The following is a 22407-nucleotide window of genomic DNA, read 5'->3' on the forward strand; positions in this document are numbered from 1 at the left end:
CTTCGGTTAAGGGTTAGGGTTAGGGTTAGGGTTAGGGTTAGGGGACGGGGACGGGGACGGTTTAGGGTACAGGTTAGGGTACGACAACGGTTTAGGGTGAGCGTACGTGTTAGGGTACGGGTTAGTGTTAGCGTACGGGTTAGGATTAAGGGACGGGTGAGGGTAAGGCTTCGGGTAAGGGTTAGGGTTAGGGGACGGGGACGGGGACGGGGACAGTTTAGGGTACAGTTTAGGGTACGACAACAGTTTAGGGTGAGCGTACGTGTTAGGGTACGGGTTAGTGTTAGCGTACGGGTTAGGATTAGGGGACGGGTGAGGGTAAGGCTTCAGGTAAGGGTTAGGGTTAGGGTACGGGGACGGGGACGGTTTAGGGTACAAGTTAGGGTACGACAATGGTTTAGGGTGAGCGTACGTGTTAGGGTATGGGTTAGTGTTAGCGTACGGGTTAGGATTAGGGGACGGGTGAGGGTAAGGCTTCGGGTAAGGGTTAGGGTTAGGGTTAGGGGACGGGGACGGGGACGGTTTAGGGTACAGGTTAGGGTACGACAACAGTTTAGGGTGAGCGTACGTGTTAGGGTACGGGTTAGAGTTAGCGTACGGGTTAGGATTAGGGGACGGGTGAGGGAAAGGCTTCGGGTAAGGGTTAGGGTTAGGGTTAGGGTTAGGGTTAGGGGGCGGGGACGGGGACGGGGACGGTTTAGGGTACAGTTTAGGGTACGACAACGGTTTAGGGTGAGCGTACGTGTTAGGGTACGTTTTAGTGTTAACGTACGGGTTAGGATTAGGGGACGGGTGAGTGTAAGGCTTCAGGTAAGGGTTAGGGTTAGGGATAGGGTTAGGGTTAGTGTTAGGGTACGGGGACGGTTTAGGGTACAGGTTAGGGTACGACAACGGTTTAGGCTGAGCGTACGTGTTAGGGTACGGGTTAGTGTTAGCGTACGGGTTAGGATTACGGGACGGGTGAGGGTAAGGCTTCGGGTAAGGGTTAGGGTTAGGGTTAGGGTTAGGGTCAGGGGACAGGGACGGTTTAGGGTACAGCTTAGGGTACGCAACGTTTTAGGGTGAGCGTACATGTTAGGGTACGGGTTAGTGTTAGCGTACGGGTTAGGATTAGGGGACGGGTGAGGGTTAGGCTTCGGGTAAGGGTTAGGGTTAGGGTTAGGGTTAGGGTTAGTGGACGGGGACGGTTTAGGGTACAGGTTAGGGTACGACAACGGTTTAGGGTGAGCGTACGTGTTAGGGTACGGGTTAGTGTTAGCGTACGGGTTAGGATTAGGGGACGGGTGCGGGTAAGGCTTCGGGTAAGGGTTAGGGTTAGGGTTAGGGTTATGGTTAGGGTTAGGGGACGGGGACGGTTTAGGGTACAGGTTAGTGTACGACAACGGTTAAGTTGAGCGTACGTGTTAGGGTACGGGTTAGTGTTAGCGTACGGGTTAGGATTAGGGGACGGGTGAGGGTAAGGCTTCGGGTAAGGGTTAGGGTTAGGGTTAGGGTTAGGGTTAGGTTTAGGGGGCGGGGACGGTTTAGCGTACAGGTTAGGGTACGACAAAGGTTTAGGGTGAGCGTACGTGTTAGGGTACGGGTTAGTGTTAGCGTACGGGTTAGGATTAGGGGACGGGTGAGGGTAAGGCTTCGGGTAAGGGTTAGGGTTAGGGTTAGGGTTAGGGTTAGGGGACGGGGATGGTTTAGGGTACAGTTTAGGGTACGACAACGTTTTAGGGTGAGCGTACGTGTTAGGGTACGGGTTAGTGTTAGCTTACGGGTTAGGATTATGGGACGGGTGAGGGTAAGGCTTCGGGTAAGGGTTGGGGTTAGGGTTAGGGTTAGGGTTAGGGGACGGGGATGGTTTAGGGTACAGGTTAGGGTACGACAACGGTTTAGGGTGAGCGAACGTTTTAGGGTACGGGTTAGTGTTAGCGTACGGGTTAGGATTAGGGGTCGGGTGAGGGTAAGGCTTCGGGTAAGGGTTAGGGTTAGGGTTAGGGTTAGGGTTAGGGTTAGGGGACGGGGACGGTTTAGGGTATAGGTTAGGGTACGACAACGGTTTAGGGTGAGCGTACGTGTTAGGGTATGGGTTAGTGTTAGCGTACCAGTTAGGATTAGGGGACTGGTGAGGTAAAGGCTTCGGGTAAGGGTTAGGGTTAGGGTTAGGGTTAGGGTACGGGGACGGGGACGGTTTAGGGTACAGGTTAGAGTACGACAACGGTTTAGGGTGAGCGTACGTGTTAGGGTACGGGTTAGAGTTAGTGTACGGGTTAGGATTAGGGGACGGGTGAGGGTAAGGCTTCGGGTAAGGGTTAGGGTTAGGGGATGGGGACGGGGACGGTTTAGGGTACAGTTTAGGGTACGACAACGGTTTAGGGTGAGCGTACGTGTTAGGGTACGGGTTAGTGTTAGCGTACGGGTTAGGATTAGGGGACGGGTGAGGGTAAGGCTTCAGGTAAGGGTTAGGGTTAGGGTACGGGGACGGGGACGGTTTAGGGTACAAGTTAGGGTACGACAACGGTTTAGGGTGAGCGTACGTGTTAGGGTATGGGTTAGTGTTAGCGTACGGGTTAGGATTAGGGGACGGGTGAGGGTAAGGCTTCGGTTAAGGGTTAGGGTTAGGGTTAGGGTTAGGGTTAGGGGACGGGGACGGGGACGGTTTAGGGTACAGGTTAGGGTACGACAACGGTTTAGGGTGAGCGTACGTGTTAGGGTACGTGTTAGTGTTAGCGTACGGGTTAGGATTAGGGGACGGGTGAGGGTAAGGCTTCGGGTAAGGGTTAGGGTTAGGGTTAGGGTTAGGGTTAGGGTTAGGGGACGGGGACGGTTTAGGGTACAGGTTAGGGTACGACAACGGTTTAGGGTGAGCGTACGTGTTAGGGTACGGGTTAGTGTTAGCCTACGGGTTAGGATTAGGGGACGGTTGAGGGTAAGGCTTCGGGTAAGGGTTAGGGTTAGGGTTAGGGTTAGGGTTAGGGTTAGGGGACGGGGACGGTTTAGCGTACAGGTTAGGGTACGACAAAGGTTTAGGGTGAGCGTACGTGTTAGGGTACGGGTTAGTGTTAGCGTACGGGTTAGGATTAGGGGACGGGTGAGGGTAAGGCTTCGGGTAAGGGTTAGGGTTAGGGTTAGGGTTAGGGTTAGGGTTAGGGGACGGGGACGGTTTAGGGTACAGGTTAGGGTACGACAACGGTTTAGGGTGAGTGTACGTGTTAGGGTACGGGTTAGTGTTAGCGTACGGGTTAGGATTATGGGACGGGTGAGGGTAAGGCTCGGGTAAGGGTTGGGGTTAGGGTTAGGGTTAGGGTTAGGGTTAGGGGACGGGGATGGTTTAGGGTACAGGGTAGGGTACGATAACCGTTTAGGGTGAGCGAACGTTTTAGGGTACGGGTTAGTGTTAGCGTACGGGTTAGGATTAGGGGACGGGTGAGGGTAAGTCTTCGGGTAAGGGTTAGGGTTAGGGTTAGGGTTAGGGTTAGGGTTAGGGGATGGGGACGGTTTAGGGTACAGGTTAGGGTACGACAACGTTTTAGGGTGGGCGTAAGTGTTAGGGTACGGGTTAGTGTTAGCGTACGGGTTAGGATTAGGGGTCGGGTGAGGGTAAGGCTTCGGGTAAGGTTTAGGGTTAGGGTTAGGGTTAGGGTTAGGGGACGGGGACGGTTTAGGGTAGAGGTTAGGGTACGACAACGGTTTAGGGTGAGCGTACGTGTTAGGGTATGGGTTAGTGTTAGCGTACGGGTTAGGATTAGGGGACGGGTGAGGGTAAGGCTTCGGGTAAGGGTTGGGGTTAGGGTTAGGGTTAGGGTTAGGGGACGGGGACGGTTTAGGGTAGAGGTTAGGGTACGACAACGGTTTAGGGTGAGCGTACGTGTTAGGGTACGGGTTTGTGTTAGCGTACGGGTTAGGATTAGGGGACGGGTGAGGGTAAGGCTTCAGGTAAGGGTTAGGGTTTGGGTTAGGGTTAGGGTTAGGGTTAGGGGACGGGGATTGTTAAGGTACAGGTTAGGGTACGATAATGGTTTAGGGTGAGCGTACGTGTTAGGGTACGGGTTAGTGTTAGCGTACGGGTTAGGATTAGGGGACGGGTGAGGGTTAGTCTTCGGGTAAGGGTTAGGGTTAGGGTTAGGGTTAGGGTTAGTGTTAGGGGACGGTTTAGTGTACAGGTTATGGTACGACAACGGTTTAGGGTGAGCGTACGTGTTAGGGTATGGGTTAGTGTTAGCGTACTGGTTAGGATTAGGGGACAGGTGAGGGTAAGGCTTCGGGTAAGTGTTAGGGTTAGGTATAGGGTTAGGGTTAGCGTTAGGGGACGGGGACGGTTTAGGGTATAGGTTAGGGTACGACAACGGTTTAGGGTGAGCATACGTGTTAGGGTACGGGTGAGTGTTAGCGTACGGGTTAGGATTAGGGGACGGGTGAGTGTAAGGCTTCGGGTAAGGGTTAGGGTTAGGGTTAGGGTTAGGGTTAGGGTTAGGGGACGGGGACGGTTAAGGGTACAGGTTAGGGTCAGACAGCGGTTTAGGGTGAGCGTACGTGTTAGGGTACGGGTTAGTGTTAGCGTACGGTTTAGAATTAGGGGACGGGTGAGGGTAAGGCTTCGGGTAAGGGTTAGGGTTAGGGTTAGGGTTAGGTTTAGGGTTAGGTTTAGGGGACGGGGACGGTTTAGGGTACAGGTTAGGGTACGACAAAGGTTTAGGGTGAGCGTACGTGTTAGGGTACGGGTTAGTGTTAGCTTATGGATTAGGGTTAGGGGAGGGGTGAGGGTAAGGCTTCGGGTAAGGTTTAGGGTTAGGGTTAGGGTTAGGGTTAAGGTTAGGGGACGGGACGGTTTAGGGTACAAGTTAGGGTACGACAACGGTTTAGGGTGAGCGTACGTGTTAGGGTATGGGTTAGTGTTAGCGTACGGGTTAGGATTAGGGGATGGGTGAGGGTAAGGCTTCGGGCAAGGGTTAGGGTTAGGGTTTGGGTTAGGGGACGGGGACGGTTTAGGGTACAGGTTAGGGTACGACAACAGTTTAGGGTGAGCGTATGTGTTAGGGTACGGGTTAGAGTTAGCGTACGGGTTAGGATTAGGGGACGGGTGAGGGAAAGGCTTCGGGTAAGGGTTAGGGTTAGGGTTAGGGTTAGGGTTAGGGGACGGAGACGGGGACGGGGACGGTTTAGGGTACAGTTTAGGGTACGACAACGGTTTAGGGTGAGCGTACGTGTTAGGGTACGGTTTAGTGTTAACGTACGGGTTAGGATTAGGGGACGGGTGAGGGTAAGGCTTCAGGTAAGGGTTAGGGTTAGGGATAGGGTTAGGGTTAGTGTTAGGGGACGGGGACGGTTTAGGGTACAGGTTAGGGTACGACAACGGTTTAGGCTGAGCGTACGTGTTAGGGTACGGGTTAGTGTTAGCGTACGGATTAGGATTAGGGGACGGGTGCGGGTAAGGCTTCGGGTAAGGGTTAGGGTTAGGGTTAGGGTTAGGGTTAGGGTCAGGGGACGGGGACGGTTTAGGGTACAGGTTAGGGTACGCAACGTTTTAGGGTGAGCGTACGTGTTAGGGTACGGGTTAGTGTTAGCGTACGGGTTAGGATTAGGGGACGGGTGAGGGTAAGGCTTCGGGTAAGGGTTAGGGTTAGGGTTAGGGTTAGGGTTAGGGTTAGGGGACGGGGACGGTTTAGGGTACAGGTTAGGGTACGACAACGGTTTAGGGTGAGCGTACGTGTTAGGGTACGGGTTAGTGTTAGCGTACGGGTTAGGATTAGGGGACGGGTGCGGGTAAGGCTTCGGGTAAGGGTTAGGGTTAGGGTACGGGGACAGGGACGGTTTAGGGTACAAGTTAGGGTACGACAACGGTTTAGGGTGAGCGTACGTGTTAGGGTATGGGTTAGTGTTAGCGTACGGGTTAGGATTAGGGGACGGGTGAGGGTAAGGCTTCGGGTAAGGGTTAGGGTTAGGGTTAGGGTTAGGGTTAGGGGACGGGGACGGGGACGGTTTAGGGTACAGGTTAGGGTACGACAACGGTTTAGGGTGAGCGTACGTGTTAGGGTACGGGTTAGTGTTAGCGTACGGGTTAGGATTAGGGGACGGGTGAGGGTAAGGCTTCGGGTAAGGGTTAGGGTTAGGGTTAGGGTTAGGGTTAGGGTTAGGGGACGGGGACCTTTTAGGGTACACGTTAGGGTACGACAACGGTTTAGGGTGAGCGTACGTGTTAGGGTACGGGTTAGTGTTAGCCTACGGGTTAAGATTAGGGGACGGGTGAGGGTAAGGCTTCGGGTAAGGGTTAGGGTTAGGGTTAGGGTTAGGGGACGGGGACGGTTTAGGGTATAGGTTAGGGTACGACAACGGTTTAGGGTGAGCGTACGTGTTAGGGTACGGGTGAGTGTTAGCGTACGGGTTAGGATTAGGGGACGGGTGAGTGTAAGGCTTCGGGTAAGGGTTAGGGTTAGGGTTAGGGTTAGGGTTAGGGGACGGGGACGGTTAAGGGTACAGGTTAGGGTCAGACAGCGGTTTAGGGTGAGCGTACGTGTTAGGGTACGGGTTAGTGTTAGCGTACGGGTTAGAATTAGGGGACGGGTGAGGGTAAGGCTTCGGGTAAGGGTTAGGGTTAGGGTTAGGGTTAGGTTTAGTGTTAGGTTTAGGGGACGGGGACGGTTTAGGGTACAGGTTAGGGTACAACAAAGGTTTAGGGTGAGCGTACGTGTTAGGGTACGGGTTAGTGTTAGCTTATGGGTTAGGGTTAGGGGACGGGTGAGGGTAAGGCTTCGGGTAAGGGTTAGGGTTAGGGTTAGGGTTAGGGTTAAGGTTAGGGGACGGGGACGGTTTAGGGTACAGGTTAGGGTACGACAACGGTTTAGGGAGAGCGTACGTGTTAGGGTACGGGTTAGTGTTAGCGTACGGGTTAGGATTAGGGGACGGGTGAGGGTAAGGCGTCGGGTAAAAGTTAGGGTTAGGGTTAAGGTTAGGGTTAGGGTTAGGTGACGGGGATGGTTTAGGGTACAGGTTAGTGTACGACAACGGTTTAGGGTGAGCGTACGTGTTAGGGTACGGGTAAGTGTTAGCGTACGGTTTAGGATTAGGGGACGGGTGAGGGTAAGGCTTCGGGTAAGGGTTAGGGTTAGGGTTAGGGTTAGGGTTAGGGTTAGGGGACGGGGACGGTTTAGGGTACCGGTTAGGTTTGGACAACGGTTTAGGGTGAGTGTACGTGTTAGGGTACGGGTTAGTGTTAGCGTACGGGTTAGGATTAGGGGACGGGTGAGTGTAAGGCTTCGGGTAAGGGTTAGGGTTAGGGTTAGGGTTAGGGGACGGGGACGGTTTAGGGTACAGGTTAGGGTACGAGAACGGTTTAGGGTGAGCGTACGTGTTAGGGTACGGGTTAGTGTTAGCGTACGGGTTAGGATTAGGGGACGGGTGAGGGTAAGGCTTCGGGTAAGGGTTAGGGTTAGGGGACGGGGACGGGGACGGGGACGGTTTAGGGTACAGTTTAGGGTACGACAACGGTTTAGGGTGAGCGTACGTGTTAGGGTACGGGTTAGTGTTAGCGTACGGGGTAGGATTAGGGGACGGGTGATGGTAAGGCTTCAGGTAAGGGTTAGGGTTAGGGTACGGGGACGGGGACGGTTTAGGGTACAAGTTAGGGTACGACAACGGTTTAGGGTGAGCGTACGTGTTAGGGTATGGGTTAGTGTTAGCGTACGGGTTAGGATTAGGGGACGGGTGAGGGTAAGGCTTCGGGTAAGGGTTAGGGTTAGGGTTAGGGGACGGGGACGGGGACGGTTTAGGGTACAGGTTAGGGTACGACAACAGTTTAGGGTGAGAGTACGTGTTAGGGTACGGGTTAGAGTTAGCGTACGGGTTAGGATTAGGGGACGGGTGAGGGAAAGGCTTCGGGTAAGGGTTAGGGTTAGGGTTAGGGGACGGGGACGGGGACGGGGACGGTTTAGGGTACAGTTTAGGGTACGACAACGGTTTAGGGTGAGCGTACGTGTTAGGGTATGTTTTAGTGTTAACGTACGGGTTAGGATTAGGGGACGGGTGAGTGTAAGGCTTCAGGTAAGGGTTAGGGTTAGGGATAGGGTTAGGGTTAGTGTTAGGGTACGGGGACGGTTTAGGGTACAGGTTAGGGTACGACAACGGTTTAGGCTGAGCGTACGTGTTAGGGTACGGGTTAGTGTTAGCGTACGGGTTAGGATTACGGGACGGGTGAGGGTAAGGCTTCGGGTAAGGGTTAGGGTTAGGGTTAGGGTTAGGGTCAGGGGACGGGGACGGTTTAGGGTACAGGTTAGGGTACGCAACGTTTTAGGGTGAGCGTACATGTTAGGGTACGGGTTAGTGTTAGCGTATGGGTTAGGATTAGGGGACGGGTGAGGGTTAGGCTTCGGGTAAGGGTTAGGGTTAGGGTTAGGGTTAGGGTTAGTGGACGTGGACGGTTTAGGGTACAGGTTAGGGTACGACAACGGTTTAGGGTGAGCATACGTGTTAGGGTACGGGTTAGTGTTAGCGTACGGGTTAGGATTAGGGGACGGGTGCGGGTAAGGCTTCGGGTAAGGGTTAGGGTTAGGGTTAGGGTTATGGTTAGGGTTAGGGGACGGGGACGGTTTAGGGTACAGGTTAGTGTACGACAACGGTTAAGTTGCGCGTACGTGTTAGGGTACGGGTTAGTGTTAGCGTACGGGTTAGGATTAGGGGACGGGTGAGGGTAAGGCTTCGGGTAAGGGTTAGGGTTAGGGTTAGGGTTAGGTTTAGGGGACGGGGACGGTTTAGCGTACAGGTTAGGTTACGACAAAGGTTTAGGGTGAGCGTACGTGTTAGGGTACGGGTTAGTGTTAGCGTACGGGTTAGGATTAGGGGACGGGTGAGGGTAAGGCTTCGGGTAAGGGTTAGGGTTAGGGTTAGGGTTAGGGTTAGGGTTAGGGGACGGGGATGGTTTAGGGTACAGTTTAGGGTACGACAACGGTTTAGGGTGAGCGTACGTGTTAGGGTACGGGTTAGTGTTAGCTTACGGGTTAGGATTAGGGGACGGGTGAGGGTAAGGCTTCGGGTAAGGGTTGGGGTTAGGGTTAGGGTTAGGGTTAGGGGACGGGGATGGTTTAGGGTACAGGTTAGGGTACGACAACGGTTTAGGGTGAGCGAACGTTTTAGGGTACGGGTTAGTGTTAGCGTACGGGTTAGGATTAGGGGTCGGGTGAGGGTAAGGCTTTGGGTAAGGGTTAGGGTTAGGGTTAGGGTTAGGGTTAGGGTTAGGGGACGGGGACGGTTTAGGGTATAGGTTAGGGTACGACAACGGTTTAGGGTGAGCGTACGTGTTAGGGTATGCGTTAGTGTTAGCGTACCAGTTAGGATTAGGGGACTGGTGAGGTTAAGGCTTCGGGTAAGGGTTAGGGTTAGGGTTAGGGTTAGGGTACGGGGACGGGGACGGTTTAGGGTACAGGTTAGAGTACGACAACGGTTTAGGGTGAGCGTACGTGTTAGGGTACGGGTTAGAGTTAGTGTACGGGTTAGGATTAGGGGACGGGTGAGGGTAAGGCTTCGGGTAAGGGTTAGGGTTAGGGGATGGGGACGGGGACGGTTTAGGGTACAGTTTAGGGTACGACAATGGTTTAGGGTGAGCGTACGTGTTAGGGTACGGGTTAGTGTTAGCGTACGGGTTAGGATTAGGGGACGGGTGAGGGTAAGGCTTCAGGTAAGGGTTAGGGTACGGGGACGGGGACGGTTTAGGGTACAAGTTAGGGTACGACAACGGTTTAGGGTGAGCGTACGTGTTAGGGTATGGGTTAGTGTTAGCGTACGGGTTAGGATTAGGGGACGGGTGAGGGTAAGGCTTCGGTTAAGGGTTAGGGTTAGGGTTAGGGTTAGGGTTAGGGGACGGGGACGGGGACGGTTTAGGGTACAGGTTAGGGTACGACAACGGTTTAGGGTGAGCGTACGTGTTAGGGTACGGGTTAGTGTTAGCGTACGGGTTAGGATTAGGGGACGGGTGAGGGTAAGGCTTCGGGTAAGGGTTAGGGTTAGGGTTAGGGTTAGGGTTAGGGTTAGGGGACGGGGACGGTTTAGGGTACAGGTTAGGGTACGACAACGGTTTAGGGTGAGCGTACGTGTTAGGGTACGGGTTAGTGTTAGCCTACGGGTTAGGATTAGGGGACGGGTGAGGGTAAGGCTTCGGGTAAGGGTTAGGGTTAGGGTTAGGGTTAGGGTTAGGGTTAGGGGACGGGGACGGTTTAGCGTAAAGGTTAGAGTACGACAAAGGTTTAGGGTGAGCGTACGTGTTAGGGTACGGGTTAGTGTTAGCGTACGGGTTAGGATTAGGGGACGGGTGAGGGTAAGGCTTCGGGTAAGGGTTAGGGTTAGGGTTAGGGTTAGGGTTAGGGGACGGGGAAGGTTTAGGGTACAGGTTAGGGTACGACAAAGGTTTAGGGTGAGTGTACGTGTTAGGGTACGGGTTAGTGTTAGCGTACGGGTTAGGATTATGGGACGGGTGAGGGTAAGGCTCGGGTAAGGGTTGGGGTTAGGGTTAGGGTTAGGGTTAGGGTTAGGGGACGGGGATGGTTTAGGGTACAGGGTAGGGTACGATAACGGTTTAGGGTGAGCGAACGTTTTAGGGTACGGGTTAGTGTTAGCGTACGGGTTAGGATTAGGGGACGGGTGAGAGTAAGGCTTCGGGTAAGGGTTAGGGTTAGGGTTAGGGTTAGGGTTAGGGTTAGGGGATGGGGACGGTTTAGGGTACAGGTTAGGGTACGACAACGTTTTAGGGTGGGCGTCCGTGTTAGGGTACGGGTTAGTGTTAGCGTACGGGTTAGGATTAGGGGTCGGGTGAGGGTAAGGCTTCGGGTAAGGGTTAGGGTTAGGTTTAGGGTTAGGGTTAGGGGACGGGGACGGTTTAGGGTAGAGGTTAGGGTACGACAACGGTTTAGGGTGAGCGTACGTGTTAGGGTATGGGTTAGTGTTAGCGTACGGGTTAGGATTAGGGGACGGGTGAGGGTAAGGCTTCGGGTAAGGGTTGGGGTTAGGGTTAGGGTTAGGGTTAGGGGACGGGGACGGTTTAGGGTAGAGGTTAGGGTACGACAACGGTTTAGGGTGAGCGTACGTGTTAGGGTACGGGTTTGTGTTAGCGTACGGGTTAGGATTAGGGGACGGGTGAGGGTAAGGCTTCAGGTAAGGGTTAGGGTTTGGGTTAGGGTTAGGGTTAGGGTTAGGGGACGGGGATTGTTAAGGTACAGGTTAGGGTACGACAATGGTTTAGGGTGAGCGGACGTGTTAGGGTACGGGTTAGTGTTAGCGTACGGGTTAGGATTAGGGGACGGGTGAGGGTTAGTCTTCGGGTAAGGGTTAGGGTTAGGGTTAGGGTTAGGGTTAGTGTTAGGGGACGGTTTAGTGTACAGGTTATGGTACGACAACGGTTTAGGGTGAGCGTACGTGTTAGGGTATGGGTTAGTGTTAGCGTACTGGTTAGGATTAGGGGACAGGTGAGGGTAAGGCTTCGGGTAAGTGTTAGGGTTAGGTATAGGGTTAGGGTTAGCGTTAGGGGACGGGGACGGTTTAGGGTATAGGTTAGGGTACGACAACGGTTTAGGGTGAGCATACGTGTTAGGGTACGGGTGAGTGTTAGCGTACGGGTTAGGATTAGGGGACGGGTGAGTGTAAGTCTTCGGGTAAGGGTTAGGGTTAGGTTTAGGGTTAGGGTTAGGGTTAGGGGACGGGGACGGTTAAGGGTACAGGTTAGGGTCAGACAGCGGTTTAGGGTGAGCGTACGTGTTAGGGTATGGGTTAGTGTTAGCGTACGGGTTAGAATTAGGGGACGGGTGAGGGTAAGGCTTCGGGTAAGGGTTAGGGTTAGGGTTAGGGTTAGGTTTAGGGTTAGGTTTAGGGGACGGGGACGGTTTAGGGTACAGGTTAGGGTACGACAAAGGTTTAGGGTGAGCGTACGTGTTAGGGTACGGGTTAGTGTTAGCTTATGGGTTAGGGTTAGGGGACGGGTGAGGGTAAGGCTTCGGGTAAGGGTTAGGGTTAGGGTTAGGGTTAGGGTTAAGGTTAGGGGACGGGACGGTTTAGGGTACAAGTTAGGGTACGACAACGGTTTAGGGTGAGCGTACGTGTTAGGGTATGGGTTAGTGTTAGCGTACGGGTTAGGATTAGGGGATGGGTGAGGGTAAGGCTTCGGGCAAGGGTTAGGGTTAGGGTTTGGGTTAGGGGACGGGGACGGTTTAGGGTACAGGTTAGGGTACGACAACAGTTTAGGGTGAGCGTATGTGTTAGGGTACGGGTTAGAGTTAGCGTACGGGTTAGGATTAGGGGACGGGTGAGGGAAAGGCTTCGGGTAAGGGTTAGGGTTAGGGTTAGGGTTAGGGGACGGAGACGGGGACGGGGACGGTTAAGGGTACAGTTTAGGGTACGACAACGGTTTAGGGTGAGCGTACGTGTTAGGGTACGGTTTAGTGTTAACGTACGGGTTAGGATTAGGGGACGGGTGAGGGTAAGGCTTCAGGTAAGGGTTAGGGTTAGGGATAGGGTTAGGGTTAGTGTTAGGGGACGGGGACGGTTTAGGGTACAGGTTAGGGTACGACAACGGTTTAGGCTGAGCGTACGTGTTAGGGTACGGGTTAGTGTTAGCGTACGGATTAGGATTAGGGGACGGGTGCGGGTAAGGCTTCGGGTAAGGGTTAGGGTTAGGGTTAGGGTTAGGGTCAGGGGACGGGGACGGTTTAGGGTACAGGTTAGGGTACGCAACGTTTTAGGGTGAGCGTACGTGTTAGGGTACGGGTTAGTGTTAGCGTACGGGTTAGGATTATGGGACGGGTGAGGGTAAGGCTTCGGGTAAGGGTTAGGGTTAGGGTTAGGGTTAGGGTTAGGGTTAGGGGACGGGGACGGTTTAGGGTACAGGTTAGGGTACGACAACGGTTTAGGGTGAGCGTACGTGTTAGGGTACGGGTTAGTGTTAGCGTACGGGTTAGGATTAGGGGACGGGTGCGGGTAAGGCTTCGGGTAAGGGTTAGGGTTAGGGTTAGGGTTATGGTTAGGGTTAGGGGACGGGGACGGTTTAGGGTACAGGTTAGTGTACGACAACGGTTAAGTTGAGCGTACGTGTTAGGGTACGGGTTAGTGTTAGCGTACGGGTTAGGATTAGGGGACGGGTGAGGGTAAGGCTTCGGGTAAGGGTTAGGGTTAGGGTTAGGGTTAGGGTTAGGGTTAGGGGACGGGGACGGTTTAGCGTACAGTTTAGGGTACGACAAAGGTTTAGGGTGAGCGTACGTGTTAGGGTACGGGTTAGTGTTAGCGTACGGGTTAGGATTAGGGGACTGGTGAGGTTAAGGCTTCGGGTAAGGGTTAGGCTTAGGGGATGGGGACGGGGACGGGGACGGTTTAGGGTACAGTTTAGGGTACGACAATGGTTTAGGGTGAGCGTACGTGTTAGGGTACGGGTTAGTGTTAGTGTACGGGTTAGGATTAGGGGACGGGTGAGGGTAAGGCTTCGGGTAAGGGTTAGGGTTAGGGTTCGGGGACAGGGACGGTTTAGGGTACAAGTTAGGGTACGACAACGGTTTAGGGTGAGCGTACGTGTTAGGGTATGGGTTAGTGTTAGCGTACTGGTTAGGATTAGGGGACAGGTGAGGGTAAGGCTTCGGGTAAGTGTTAGGGTTAGGTATAGGGTTAGGGTTAGCGTTAGGGGACGGGGACGGTTTAGGGTATAGGTTAGGGTACGACAACGGTTTAGGGTGAGCATACGTGTTAGGGTACGGGTGAGTGTTAGCGTACGGGTTAGGATTAGGGGACGGGTCAGTGTAAGTCTTCGGGTAAGGGTTAGGGTTAGGGTTAGGGTTAGGGTTAGGGTTAGGGGACGGGGACGGTTAAGGGTACAGGTTAGGGTCAGACAGCGGTTTAGGGTGAGCGTACGTGTTAGGGTATGGGTTAGTGTTAGCGTACGGGTTAGAATTAGGGGACGGGTGAGGGTAAGGCTTCGGGTAAGGGTTAGGGTTAGGGTTAGAGTTAGGTTTAGGGTTAGGTTTAGGGGACGGGGACGGTTTAGGGTACAGGTTAGGGTACGACAAAGGTTTAGGGTGAGCGTACGTGTTAGGGTACGGGTTAGTGTTAGCTTATGGGTTAGGGTTAGGGGACGGGTGAGGGTAAGGCTTCGGGTAAGGGTTAGGGTTAGGGTTAGGGTTAGGGTTAAGGTTAGGGGACGGGACGGTTTAGGGTACAAGTTAGGGTACGACAACGATTTAGGGTGAGCGTACGTGTTAGGGTATGGGTTAGTGTTAGCGTACGGGTTAGGATTAGGGGATGGGTGAGGGTAAGGCTTCGGGCAAGGGTTAGGGTTAGGGTTTGGGTTAGGGGACGGGGACGGTTTAGGGTACAGGTTAGGGTACGACAACAGTTTAGGGTGAGCGTATGTGTTAGGGTACGGGTTAGAGTTAGCGTACGGGTTAGGATTAGGGGACGGGTGAGGGAAAGGCTTCGGGTAAGGGTTAGGGTTAGGGTTAGGGTTAGGGTTAGGGGACGGAGACGGGGACGGGGACGGTTAAGGGTACAGTTTAGGGTACGACAACGGTTTAGGGTGAGCGTACGTGTTAGGGTACGGTTTAGTGTTAACGTACGGGTTAGGATTAGGGGACGGGTGAGGGTAAGGCTTCAGGTAAGGGTTAGGGTTAGGGATAGGGTTAGGGTTAGTGTTAGGGGACGGGGACGGTTTAGGGTACAGGTTAGGGTACGACAACGGTTTAGGCTGAGCGTACGTGTTAGGGTACGGGTTAGTGTTAGCGTACGGATTAGGATTAGGCGACGGGTGCGGGTAAGGCTTCGGGTAAGGGTTAGGGTTAGGGTTAGGGTTAGGGTCAGGGGACGGGGACGGTTTAGGGTACAGGTTAGGGTACGCAACGTTTTAGGGTGAGCGTACGTGTTAGGGTACGGGTTAGTGTTAGCGTACGGGTTAGGATTAGGGGACGGGTGCGGGTAAGGCTTCGGGTAAGGGTTAGGGTTAGGGTTAGGGTTATGGTTAGGGTTAGGGGACGGGGACGGTTTAGGGTACAGGTTAGTGTACGACAACGGTTAAGTTGAGCGTACGTGTTAGGGTACGGGTTAGTGTTAGCGTACGGGTTAGGATTAGGGGACGGGTGAGGGTAAGGCTTCGGGTAAGGGTTAGGGTTAGGGTTAGGGTTAGGGTTAGGGTTAGGGGACGGGGACGGTTTAGCGTACAGGTTAGGGTACGACAAAGGTTTAGGGTGAGCGTACGTGTTAGGGTACGGGTTAGTGTTAGCGTACGGGTTAGGATTAGGGGACTGGTGAGGTTAAGGCTTCGGGTAAGGGTTAGGCTTAGGGGATGGGGACGGGGACGGGGACGGTTTAGGGTACAGTTTAGGGTACGACAATGGTTTAGGGTGAGCGTACGTGTTAGGGTACGGGTTAGTGTTAGTGTACGGGTTAGGATTAGGGGACGGGTGAGGGTAAGGCTTCAGGTAAGGGTTAAGGTTAGGGGACGGGGACGGTTTAGGGTAAAGGTTAGGGTACGACAACGGTTTAGGGAGAGCGTACGTGTTAGGGTACGGGTTAGTGTTAGCGTACGGGTTAGGATTAGGGGACGGGTGAGGGTAAGGCTTCGGGTAAGGGTTAGGGTTAGGGTTAGGGTTAGGGTTAGGGGACGGGGACGGGGACGGTTTATGGTACAGGTTAGGGTACGACAACGGTTTAGGGTGAGCGTACGAGTTAGGCTACGGGTTAGTGTTAGCGTACGGGTTAGGATTAGGGGACGGGTGAGGGTAAGGCTTCGGGTAAGGGTTAGGGTTAGGGTTAGGGTTAGGGTTAGGGGACGGGGACGGTTAAGGGTACAGGTTAGGGTCAGACAGCGGTTTAGGGTGAGCGTACGTGTTAGGGTACGGGTTAGTGTTAGCGTACGGGTTAGAATTAGGGGACGGGTGAGGGTAAGGCTTCGGGTAAGGGTTAGGGTTAGGGTTAGAGTTAGGTTTAGGGTTAGGTTTAGGGGACGGGGACGGTTTAGGGTACAGGTTAGGGTACGACAAAGGTTTAGGGTGAGCGTACGTGTTAGGGTACGGGTTAGTGTTAGCTTATGGGTTAGGGTTAGGGGACGGGTGAGGGTAAGGCTTCGGGTAAGGGTTAGGGTTAGGGTTAGGGTTAGGGTTAAGGTTAGGGGACGGGGACGGTTTAGGGTAAAGGTTAGGGTACGACAACGGTTTAGGGAGAGCGTACGTGTTAGGGTACGGGTTAGTGTTAGCGTACGGGTTAGGATTAGGGGACGGGTGAGGGTAAGGCTTCGGGTAAAAGTTAGGGTTAGGGTTAAGGTTAGGGTTAGGGTTAGGTGACGGGGATGGTTTAGGGTACAGGTTAGTGTACGACAACGGTTTAGGGTGAGCGTACGTGTTAGGGTACGGGTAAGTGTTAGCGTACGGTTTAGGATTAGGGGACGGGTGAGGGTAAGGCTTCGGGTAAGGGTTAGGGTTAGGGTTAGGGTTAGGGTTAGGGTTAGGGGACGGGGACGGTTTAGGGTACCGGTTAGGGTTGGACAACGGTTTAGGGTGAGTGTACGTGTTAGGGTACGGGTTAGTGTTGGCGTACGGGTTAGGATTAGGGGACGGGTGAGTGTAAGGCTTCGGGTAAGGGTTAGGGTTAGGGTTAGGGTTAGGGGACGGGGACGGTTTAGGGTACAGGTTAGGGTACGAGAACGGTTTAGGGTGAGCGTACGTGTTAGGGTACGGGTTAGTGTTAGCGTACGGGTTAGGATTAGGGGACGGGTGAGGGTAAGGCTTCGGGTAAGGGTTAGGGTTAGGGTTAGGGTTAGGGTTAGGGTTAGGGGACGGGGACGGTTTAGGGTACAGGTTAGTGTACGACAATGGTTTAGGGTGAGTGTACGTGTTAGGGTACGGGTTAGTGTTAGCGTTCGGGTTAGGATTAGGGGACGGGTGAGGGTAAGGCTTCGGGTAAGGGTTAGTGTTAGGGTTAGGGTTAGGGTTAGGGTTAGGGGACGGGGACGGTTTAGGGTACAGGTTAGGTTACGACAAAGGTTTAGGGTGAGCATACGTGTTAGGGTATGGGTTAGTGTTAGCGTACGGTTTAGGATTAGGGGACGGGTGAGGGTAAGGTTTCGGGTAAGGGTTAGGGTTAGGGTTAGGGTTAGGGTTAGGGGACGGGGACGGTTTAGGGTACAGGTTAGGGTACGACAACGGTTTAGGGTGAGCGTACGTGTTAGGGTATGTGTTAGTGTTAGCGTACGGGTTAGGTTTAGGTGACGGGTGAGGGTAAGGCTTCGGGTAAAAGTTAGGCTTAGGGTTATGGTTAGGGTTAGGGTTAGGTGACGGGGACGGTTTAGGGTACAGGTTAGGGTACGACAACGGTTTAGGGTGAGCGTACGTGTTAGGATACGGGTTAGTGTTAGCGTACGTGTTAGGATTAGGGGACGGGTGAGGGTAAGGCTTCGGGTAAGGGTTAGGGTTAGGGTTAGGGTTAGGGTTAGGGGACGGGGACGGTATAGGATAGAGGATAGGGTTAGGGTTAGGGTTAGGGTTAGGGTTAGGTGACGGGGACGGTTTAGGGTACAGTTTAGGGTACGACAACATTTAGGGTGAGCGTACGTGTTAGGGTACAGGTTAATGTTAGCGTACGGGTTAGGATTAGGGGACGGGTGAGGGTAAGGCTTCGGGTAAGGGTAGGGTTAGGGTTAGGGTTAGGGTTAGGCGACGGGGACGGTTTAGGGTACAGGTTAGGGTACGACAACGGTTTAGGGTGAGCGTACGTGTTAGGGTACGGGTTAGTGTTAACGTATGGGTTAGGATTAGGGGACGGGTGAGCGTAAGGCATCGAGTAAGGGTTAGGGTTAGGGTTAGGTTTAGGGGACGGGGACGGTTTAGGGTACAGGTTAGGGTACGACAACGTTTTCGGGTTAGCGTACGTGTTAGGGTACGGGTTAGTGTTAGCGTACGGGTTAGGATTAGGGGACGGGTGAGGGTAAGGCTTCGGGTAAGTGTTAGGGTTAGGGTTAAGGTTAGGGTTAGGGTCAGGGGACGGGGACGGTTTAGGGTACAGGTTAGGGTACGACAATGGTTTAGGGTGAGCGTACGTGTTAGGGTATGGGTTAGTGTTAGCGTACGGGTTAGGATTAGGGGACGGGTGAGGGTAAGGCTTCGGGTAAGGATTAGGGTTAGCGTTAGGGTTAGGGTTAGGGTTAGGGGACGGTGACGGTTTAGGGTACAGGTTAGGGTATGACAAGGCTTTAGGGTGAGCGTACGTGTTAGGGTGTGGGTTAGTGTTAGCGTACGGGTTAGGATTAGGGGACGCGTGAGGGTAAGGCTTCAGGTAAGTGTTAGGGTTAGGGTTAGGGTTAGGGTTAGGGTTAGGGGACGGGGACGGTTTAGGGTACAGGTTAGGGTACAACAACGGTTTAGGGTGAGCGTACGTGTTAGGGTACGGGTTAGTGTTAACGTACGGGTTAGGATTAGGGGACGGGTGAGGGTAAGGCTTCGGGTAAGGGTTAGGGTTAGGGTTAGGGGACGGGGACTGTTTAGGATACAGGTTAGGGTACGACAACGGTTTAGGGTGAGCGTACGTGTTAGGTTAGGGTTTAGTGTTAGCGTACGGGTTAGGATTAGGGGACCTGTGAGGGTAAGGCTTCGGGTAAGGCTTAGGGTTAGGGTTAGGGTATGGGGACGGGGACGGTTTAGTGTACAGGTTAGGGTACGACAACGGTTTAGGGTGAGCGTACGTGTTAGGGTACGGGTTAGAGTTAGCGTACGGGTTAGGATTAGGGGACGGGTGAGTGTAAGGCTTCGGGTAAGGGTTAGGGTTAGGGGACAGGGACGGGGACGGGGACGGTTTAGGGTACAGTTTAGGGTACGACAACGGTTTAGGGTGAGCGTACGTGTTAGGGTACGGGTTAGTGTTAGCGTACGGGTTAGGATTATGGGACGGGTGAGGGTAAGGCTTCAGGTAAGGGTTAGGGTTAGGGTTAGGGGTAGGGTTAGTGTTAGGGGACAGGGACGGTTTAGGGTACACGTTAGGGTACGACAACGGTTTAGGGTGAGCGTACGTGTTAGGGTACGGGTTAGTTTTAGCGTACGGGTTAGGATTCGGGGACGGGTGAGGGTAAGGCTTCGGGTAAGGGTTAGGGTTAGGGTTAGGTTTAGTGTTAGGGGACGGGGACAGTTTAGGGTACAGGTTAGGGTACGACAACGTTTTAGGGTGAGCGTACGTGTTAGGGTAGGGGTTAGTGTTAGCGTACGGGTTAGGATTAGGGGACGGGTGAAGGTAAGGCTTTGGGTAAGGGTTAGGGTTAGGGTTAGGGTTAGGGGACGGGGACGGTTTAGGGTACAGGTTAGGGTACGACAACGGTTTAGGGTGAGCGTACGTGTTAGGGTACTGGTTAGTGTTAGCGTACGGGTTAGGATTAGGGGACGGGTGGGGGTAAGGCTTCAGGTAAGGGTTAGGGTTAGGGTTAGGGGACGGGGACGGGGACGGTTTAGGGTAGAGGTTAGGGTACGACAACTGTTTAGGTTGAGCGTACGTGTTAGGGTACGGGTTAGTGTTAGCGTACGGGTTAGGATTAGGGGACGGGTGAGGGTAAGGCTTCGGGTAAGGGTTAGGGTTAGGGTTAGGGTTAGGGTAAGGGGATGGGGACGGTTTAGGGTACATGTTAGGGTACACAACGTTTTAGGGTGAGCGTACGTGTTAGGGTACCGGTTAGTGTTAGCGTACGGTTTAGGATTAGGGGACGGGTGAGGGTAAGGCTTCGGGTAAGGGTTAGGGCTAGGGTTAGGGTTAGGGGACGGGGACGGTTTAGGGTACAGGTTAGGGTACGACAAAGGTTTAGGGTGAGCGTACGTGTTAGGGTACCGGTTAGTGTTAGCGTACGGGTTAGGATTAGGGGACGGGTGAGGGTAAGGCTTCGGGTAAGGGTTAGGGTTAGGGTTAGGGTTAGGGTTAGGGTTAGGGGACGGGGTCAGTTTAGGGTATAGGTTAGGGTACGACAACGGTATAGGGTGAGCCTACGTGTTAGGGTACGGGTTAGTTTTAGCGTACGGGTTAGGATTAGGGGACGGGTGAGGGTAAGGCTTCGGGTAAGGGTTAGGGTTAGGGTTAGGTTTAGGGTTAGGGTTAGGGTTAGGGGACGGTTTAGGGTACAGGTTAGGGTACGACAACGGTTTAGGGTGAGCGTACGTGTTAGGGCACGGGTTAGTGTTAGCGTACGGGTTAGGATTAGGGGACGGGTGAGGGTAAGGCTTCGTGTAAGGGTTAGTGTTAGGTTCAGGGTTAGGGTTAGGGTTAGGGGACGGGGACGGTTTAGGGTACAGGTTAGGGTACGACAACGATTTAGGGTGAGCGTACGTGTTAGGGTACGGGTTAGTGTTAGCGTACGGGTTAGGATTAGGGGACGGGTGAGGGTAAGGCTTCGGGTAAGTGTTAGGGTTAGTGTTAGGGTTAGGGGACGGGGACGGTTTAGGGTACAGGTTAGGGTACGACAACGGTTTAGGGTGAGCGTACGTGTTAGGGTACGGGTTAGTGTTAGTGTACGGGTTAGGATTAGGGGACGGGTGAGGGTAAGGCTTCAGGTAAGGGTTAGGGTTAGGGTTAGGGGACGGGGACGTGGACGGTTTAGGGTACAGGTTAGGGTACGACAACGTTTTAGGGTGAGCGTACGTGTTAGGGTACGGGTTAGTGTTAGCGTACGGGTAGGATTTGGGGACGAGTGAGGGTAAAGCTTCGGGTAAGGGTTAGGGTTAGGGTTAGGGTTAGGGTTAGGGGACGGGGACGGGGACGGTTTAGGGTACAGTTTAGGGTACGACAACGGTTTAGGGTGAGCGTACGTGTTAGGGTACGGGTTAGTGTTAGCGTACGGGTTAGGATTAGGGGACGGGTGAGGGTAAGGCTTCGGGTAAGGGTTAGGGTTAGGGTCAGGGTTAGGGTTAGGGTTAGGGGACGGGGACGGTTTAGGGTACAGGTTAGGGTACGACAACGGTTTAGGGTGAGCGAACGTGTTAGGGTACGGGTTAGTGTTAGCGTACGGGTTAGGATTTGGGGACGGGTGAGGGTAAGGCTTCGGGTAAGGGTTAGGGTTAGGGTAGGGTTAGGGTTAGGGTTAGGGGACGGGGACGGTTTAGGGTACAGGTTAGGGTACGACAGCGGTTTAGGGTGAGCGTACGTGTTAGGGTACGGGTTAGTGTTAGCGTACGGGTTAGGATTAGGGGACGGGTGAGGGTAAGGCTTCAGGTAAGGGTTTGGTTTAGGGTTAGGGTTAGGGTTAGGGTTAGGGGACGGGGACGGTTTAGGGTATAGTTTAGGTTACGACAACGGTTTAGGGTGAGCGTACGTGTTAGGGTACGGGTTAGTGTTAGCGTACGGGTTAGGATTAGGGGACTGGTGAGGTTAAGGCTTCGGGTAAGGGTTAGGGTTAGGGTTAGGGTTAGGGTTAGGGGACGGGGACGGTTTAGGGTAGAGGTTAGGGTACGACAACGGTTTAGGGTGAGCGTACGTGTTAGGGTATGGGTTAGTGTTAGCGTACGGGTTAGGATTAGGGGACGGGTGAGGGTTAGTCTTCGGGTAAGGGTTAGGGTTAGGGTTAGGGTTAGGGTTAGTGTTAGGGGACGGTTTAGGGTACAGGTTATGGTACGACAACGGTTTAGGGTGAGCGTACGTGTTAGGGTACGGTTTAGTGTTAGCGTACGGGTTAGGATTAGGGGACGTGTGAGGGTAAGGCTTCGGGTAAGGGTTAGGGTTAGGGTAAGGGTTAGGGTTAGGGGACGGGGACGGGGACGGTTTAGGGTACAGGTTAGGGTACGACAAAGGTTTAGGGTGAGCATACGTGTTAGGGTACGGGTTAGTGTTAGCTTACGGGTTAGGTTTAGGGGACGGGTGAGGGTAAGGCTTCGGGTAAGGGTTAGGTTTAGGGTTAAGGTTAGGGTTAGGGTTAGGGGACGGGGACGGTTTAGGGTACAGGTTAGGGTACGACAATGGTTTAGGGTGAGCGTACGTGTTAGAGTACGGGTTAGTGTTAGCGTACGGGTTAGGATTAGGTGACGGGTGAGGGTAAGGCTTCGGGTAAAAGTTAGGGTTAGGGTAAAGGTTAGGGTTAGGGTTAGGTGACGGGGACGGATTATGGTACAGGTTAGGGTACGACAATGGTTTAGGGTGAGCGTACGTGTTAGGGTACGGGTAAGTGTTAGCGTACGGGTTAGGATTAGGGGACGGGTGAGGGTAAGGCTTCGGGTAAGGGTTCGGGTTATGGTTAGGGTTAGGGTTAGGGTTAGGGGACGGGGACAGTTTAGGGTATAGGTTAGGGTACGACAACGGTTTAGGGTGAGCGTACGTGTTAGGGTACGGGTTAGTGTTAGCGTACGGGTTAGGATGAGGGAACGGGTGAGGGTAAGGCTTCGGGTAAGGGTTAGGGTTAGGGTTAGGGTTAGGGTTAGGGTTAGGGTTAGGGGATGGGGACGGTTAAGGGTACAG

This window comes from Delphinapterus leucas, chromosome 15 (genome assembly GCF_059928025.1).
Source record: "Delphinapterus leucas isolate spDelLeu-1000000601 "Yukka" chromosome 15, BTC_Dleu_Yukka2, whole genome shotgun sequence".
Taxonomy (NCBI): Eukaryota; Metazoa; Chordata; class Mammalia; order Artiodactyla; family Monodontidae; genus Delphinapterus; species Delphinapterus leucas.